This window comes from Echinops telfairi, unplaced genomic scaffold (assembly GCF_000313985.2).
Source record: "Echinops telfairi isolate 266 unplaced genomic scaffold, ASM31398v2 ScPeMD7_30;HRSCAF=105, whole genome shotgun sequence".
Classification (NCBI taxonomy): Eukaryota; Metazoa; Chordata; class Mammalia; order Afrosoricida; family Tenrecidae; genus Echinops; species Echinops telfairi.
The window spans coordinates 4,893,873-4,900,743 of NW_022103927.1; positions in this window are offsets into that span (position 1 = coordinate 4,893,873).

The following is a 6,871-nucleotide window of genomic DNA, read 5'->3' on the forward strand; positions in this document are numbered from 1 at the left end:
GGACTTGATCTGGATTGGGCTGGGATGTTTTCTTAATATTCAACTGCTCTTGTATATAACGCTCTTTATTATACACATATGAGTCTCCCTAGATTTGTTTCTCTGGTCACCCTGACTAATGCACAAGGGCACAATAGTGAGGATGGTGCAGGGCTGGGAATTGCTTTGTTCTGGTGTACAGAGGGTCGCTATGGGTCAGAACCACTCGATGGCACCTAACAACAACAGTCTGACTGCTGGGAAGGCAAGGTTATAGAGAGTAATGGTAGGGAATCTTGGAATATTTGGGTGGGTCACATCACTTTTGGCAACCTCCGAATCTCCCTTCCCCCTCCCAACCCGACCCTGACATCCATCAGTCTGTCACACTATGGTAGCTGGTGTGTTGCTGTGAGGTTAGAAGAAGCGCTGCCCTCTGTCTTTTAAACACCAGCAGGGTCCCCCAAGGTGCGCAGGTTTCAGTGGAGCATCCAATCTTAAGTGAGACTAGGAAGAAAGGCCTGGTGATATCTTTCCCAAAGTCGGCCTATCTCAAGCTCCTGCTGAAACCCCTAGATTCAAGATGGCAGCCTAACCTTGATCATCCTTGAGCTGGCTAGACCTATTCTCTGGACTCTCCAGGGAAACAATCACTGTCCTTATCAGTAGGGTGTGAGCCCCACCTATGATGGTCCAGACAGTAGTCTGATTGCTCTGGGTGGTTGGTGCTTTCAGGGAGATAACTTCTAACTAGCTGGCTTCCAAGTGTGCGACAGTTATTTATTATGTGTTGGAGGCAGTGTCCTCGGTCTGACATATATTTGGGGGAGACAAGTTGGGGAAAAGCCTTTTTATTTCCCACAATTCCCCCCTTTGAACTACAGGGGTAACATGGTTATTTTCTATACATTGAAAGCTGTCAAGACAAATTTAAAGACTGTTAATGTAGCCAAGCCAAAAATTCAGGCTTATGGTGAACATTTTGAATTCAGGCTTGGGGAGGATAAAGCACCCCTATGCCCATATACTATTGGGGGAAAGTATAGAGGGATTGGATGCCACGACAGGAAGAGATAGAGCAATTAGGAATGTCTGCTTCTACAGGGAGACAGAAGCAACCATGTGCTCATTTTAAGGCAGCAAAGCTTTAAGGGGAGAATTTGTGGAAATGATAGCTAACACAGGAAAATGTACTTGGACCTTATCTCTAATTTACCAAAGTGGTGACTTTGCTACCATGGAATACTAGCTTTCCAGATTCCATACGTACAAGTCAGGGAATAAGTCCCAGTCTTATTTCTCTCAGGGTTGGTTTCCCACATTTCCCCTTCTGTATTATGTTTAAAATTTAATAGAGTAATAGATGCAACATGATTTCTCGTCATATCTCTTAGCTTCCTATAAAAGCAGCATGAGACTGCAAGCATCATAATTATGATGATAAACAGCACAGTCAGATTGGAACTTAAACTATATGAAATACTTTGGACCCAAGCACGCGGGTCCAGCCTCTCTCTATGCCATCTACCAATTGTTTAATCACATCAGACCCAGGGGATGCCTTGAGTATATCTTTGAATATATAGAAAATATCCTTTTTTAGCTGATTAACATCTAACCCTTAAACCCTTGCAAATGTGTTCTAATCAAATCCCAATCATGCAATGTCTTATTATATGGGTAAGGGGTTATACAGAAATCAGTTACATGTTGAGATAGTTTATGGTGCCAGCCTGGCAGATGAACACAAGTGGGATTAACTGAAGGGCAGAGAGATAAATGCCTTGGTGAGTCTCGCCTTTCTTGTCTCTCGCTCTGTGATCATCGGACCAGTGTGCGGTTGCCTTGCTTGTCCTGTGCTTCAATTTAAAAGCTACACTACCTGTGGGACCCCTAGCCTGTGGACTGTGTCGCTGTAAGTTGAGGTCCCTTTAAGACATCGCTGGAGCTGGGGACTGGCAGTTGGTGACCTGGCTGGCAGTTGGTGACCTGCCTTCTGATTGGCTGCTGTGCTGAGATAGCCTAGCTCTCTCTATAAATAGAGGAAGATCTGGCAGCAGATTGGACTGGAAGGACTTCTAGTCTCTCACTTCTCTCTCACGGCAGTGGGTTGAATTGAGCCATTTGTAGTGCTTTATAATTTAACTGTTTCTTTCTTGTATTATATATTTAACTGTATATGATTTAACAGTTCATTCCTTGTTATATATCTACTTATCTTTATAAATAAAAATATTAAATTATCAGCAATTTGGTTTCATCTCTCTAGAGAACCCTGTCTAACACACATGTCAATCACACTTTTGCATTAATTGATGTTTCAAGTCCATGATTTGATCTCCCAACCAGTGGACAATTTGCTGCAGCTCTGCTACTCCCCACCCCCACCCCCACTCCAGTTCACCGTCCACCTTTGCCTGAGTGGCCCAGAGCTGATGTGATTTCACTTGCCATTTTTGCATGAAATGTTCAGTTTTGATGGACTCTTGTAGTGCTCCCCCAGCAATAGTAGCAGTGGTGGCAATTGCTATAAGTCCAATTATAGCTGTGATGACCATTCCCACGAATCAGCGAGGTCTTTTCAGCATCTCCGACATCACTTGCACCACCAAGGATGATTCTGGGCTGCCCTTCCATCTGCACGTCATCTCCACCGGGATCCACACCCCCATCCTGCTCTTTAAATTTGAATATCCTAGGCCATGGTGATTGTGTTTGTGAATCGCCTCAATGGGCGACTGATCTCCCTGCTCATCCTTCTCAGGTCTATTTCCTTTATAGCTCATATTTTAAAAAAATCATTTTATTGGGGGCTCATACAACTCTTATCATAATCCATGCATACATCCATTGTGTCAAGTACATCCCCACATTTATTGCTATCATTCTTCTCAAAACATTTGCTTTCTACTTTTCCCCAGCTTGTCTTCCCCAAATATATGTCAGACCTAGGACACTGCTTGTAACACATAGTAAATAACTGTGGTACACTTGGAAGCAAGCTGGTTAGAAGTTATCTCCCTGAAGGCATCGGGCATCCAGGGCAATCAGACTACTGTCTGGTCCACCGTAGATGGAGCTCACACCCTATGGATAAGGATAGTGATTGTTTCCCTGGATATCCCAGAGAATAATTCTAGCCAGCTCAAGGATGATCAAGGTTAGGCTGCCATCTTGAATATAGGATCTGCCCATCTTGTCACATGTGTGCCCAAATCCCTCCTCTTCCTATTGCATGTACACCCTTAGGTCATCCCTCTCCTATTGCTATATTGCCTATGGTATAACCCTTCCTGTAATGTTTGTGATTAGGGGCTTGCATGCCACTAAGTATATATAAGCCTTGGTCAGAAATAAACTCTCTCTCCTCTCTTCATCTCCCATCTACACGTGGACCACCAAGAGGGGCTGAGGTGAGCATGCTACCATGAAATGTGTCTGACTCCCTTATTTCACTATCTCCTGTTTCTCTTATTCTCTATGACTTTACCATAATCTTTATATAGTATTGCCCTACAATTGCACCTACAGATCTGTGATATTGTCAGGGGCTGGCTACCTTGACAAATGGCACCCACTGCGTGGCAGTAGAAAAAGAACTATTTTGAGTTAGATCCCATGTAACAATTGTACAGACTCATCTGACAGAGAATGGTGAATTGGGAAAAATTTGAGTGTGATTTTAGTCTGAGTGAGATATGGGTCAGCTGAAGAGCAAGGATACAGAGTACTGTATCACTCTTAACCACCTCTTGAAGAAACAAAATGTAGTAGTAATGAATAAAAAATTGAAAGAGTTTCTTCAGGTGGTAAAGGAATTTAAACCTTCTTTCCCAGAGTCATAAACCTTTGATATGGAGATCTGGGACCTGGTAGCTATTAACTAAAGAAAGGCTCACAGGGAAGGATGGAGCATACCCATGGAAACCTGGGCTCGGTGGGTGCAGATTAATACAGTTCTGGAACCTCTGCAGGTAGAGAAAACAAATAAACAAAACCAGCAGAATAGCGTGAAGCCTCCAAGCTACCCAAACTTAAATCTGGTGAATGGCAGGAAGAATGGGTATCAGACAAATGAAGGGATTTTAGACAGAGCTGAGAAAACTAAGCTTGAATCAGAAGGGGACATCAGATTATAACCATGTGGCCTGCCACCAGTATATAGTGTAGAAAAGCCTAGGAATCACAAGATTGTAAAGAAAGCCAGTGTAAGAGGTAGAGATGAGGAGATTAGTTCCAAAGAAATGCAAATTAAGAGAGCTAACACTGAAGATGAGATTCAGTAAGTGAAGCTTAGCGTTTTGCCACTCCTGAGAACCATCGCAGAAAATAGAGGCAAAGAGGCAAGGTATAGGAAGGCACCTTTGCTTTCACAGGTGGAGAAGGTATAGCACAGGAAGGAGATTTAGAATTTAGAATGGCTTATCCTGTTAGAGTTATTAACACCTAGCCTAATGTGCAGCAACCACATGGAGTTCAAGAATGGCATCATAGTGCCTTTCGCTTTAAGCTACTAAAAAAAGCACAAGCAAGCTGTCTAGCTATGGTCCAGACTCTCCTTTTGTAATTAGATTGATAAGATCTCTAGCAGAGTCTGAATGCTGGATCCCTGCTGACTAGAAAGCCTGGACAAAAGCATCTTGTTCCTTCAGAATTCTTACAATATCAATATGGTGGAGTGAAACAGCCCTTTCACAAGCATTCAAAAATGCAGAAGATGGGATAGATACAGGAATTCATCAGCTGCTAGATGAGAATTATATCACAGTTGAATCATAACTACAGTTTACTGAACAGGTATTCACACAGGTACTCGAGGTTTGCCTAAAGGCCTGGGAGCAAATAGCATCATCAGGAACAGGTGGCCCAATAACACTGCAGTGAATCAACAAAATGATGAGCCTTATATAGATTTTATATCTAGATTGCAGGATGCAGTTTAAAAAATGTGGCAGACTTGGGGGCTGCAGATAATCTCATTCTTATATTAGCATTTGAAAATGTGAACATATCATATCAATCTGTGATCTGCCCATTCAAGGAACAGAGCACACTCTTTGATTGCCTCAGGATATGCAGGAATGTAGGGACAAAAGAATACAGGGTCAACCTCATGGCATCCGTTTTAGCAAATTACACTAGATGTAAGGGGAAGTGGTTTACATATGGAGCAGAAGGACATTTTCTAAAAGATTGCAGACAGATTTTGCAAAGAAACAGAGCAATTCACAGCAGACAAGATGCAGGAGGGAGCCTGAGATGGATTCCAAAGAACTTGGACTTTGCCCCCGATGCAATAGAGGCAGACACTGGGCAAAACATTGTCATTCAAGGTTTAGCAGTAGGGGACATTTACTAGGAAGTAACTCCCAGCCAAAAAAACACATAGCGGGGCATGCTCAGAGCCCCTTTGAATGGAGCGCAGAAAATAGTCCCTGGATGCAGAGTTCCATAGGAAATGCTATCAGTCCTCAGTCTGATGTCCGCTCCTCCCAACACCTATCAGGCATATGGTTTTCCTCTACTGGTAGGGGGAACTCCTTACTAGATTTATCTTGTCAGAAGGATATCCAGCTTTTACCAAATAATAAACCCACTGCAGTTGGGATAGGAATTTGGGGTCATTTACCTGAAGGCACAATTGGGCTTTTGTTAGGGAAATCTAATTTGAATTATCTCAGTGTACAAGCTATCACAGATGTTATTAATCAGGAGTACGAAGGATAAATGAAGGTTAGATCCAACGTGCCCTGGACCATAAAAAAGGGAGCCAGCTTAGGGCAACTGGTGCTACTCCCTTATGCTCCTATAAATAAAAATGATACCATTGTGGATGATGCAACAGGAGAGGCAGGCTTATCCAGGGGTCATGGGATATTTTGGAGTGATATTTTAGACAAACAGAAGTGTCCATTTATGGAGCTGATAATTGAGGGAAATAAATTCTCAGGGCTCCTAGATTCAGGGGCTGCTCTTCTTGTCATGAGCTATCAACAATGGCCCAAAGCCTGGCTGCTGGTCTCCCCAGATTTCACCATGGAAATAATAGGAGAGGTAAATCAGGAGAAGGTATGGCAAAACAGGAAAATCTTGCAGTGAGCTGGCCCTGAGGAACAATCTGGACTCAAGAAACTGCTAGGTCTCTCTCGTGGGAGACATAACTCAGTCCTTGGCTTCGCTCGAGAAAGAATTCCTGCAGATGCCTGGTTTGTGATCCAAGTGAGTTTTCATGAAGGGTAGAAGGAGTTTCAGGTCTTACACAGGTACCCTCAGGATATTTCACACCCACATGTGGAAACCTGAAGCCAGAGAAACCGGCAGCCTGGCCTGCTGAAGAGCAGACTGCAGCACAGCCAGGTCTTGCTGAACTGTGTGGCAGCCAGCAGGAGAGAGAACCAGAGAGAAAACTTCTGGCTTTTTCAGCAACCCCCCTTCCCCTCCCCCTTGAGAGGAATGGTCCATGGTACTGTTAACCTGATTGGCTGAATTAAGCCCACCTGGCCTGGATGAGGTCCCACCCAGGTTTACAGGCTTCCTGTCTCAAAGACCTGAATGTGTATGTGCCCTTCAGGCTTAAGCAGCTTCTGACTTCTTGTAATAGGGGAGGGAGGCTTTGGCATGTAGAAGGACAACCCTTAATTCTGCCTCTAGCTACCTAACAAAACATGTGGTGACTCTCACACCCATTAATCTATGGGGAACAGATCTATTAAAGCAATGGGGGGGGGGCTAGATTACATATCCCTCTGCAAAATTCAGTTACACAGAATATTATAAAAATATGGGCTATATGTCTATCAAAAGATATAGCATCTAGGGTCTTAAAGACTAGTAGGTAAATAAGTGCCATGTAGCTGAGAAGCAACAAAGCCCACATGGAAGAAGCACACCA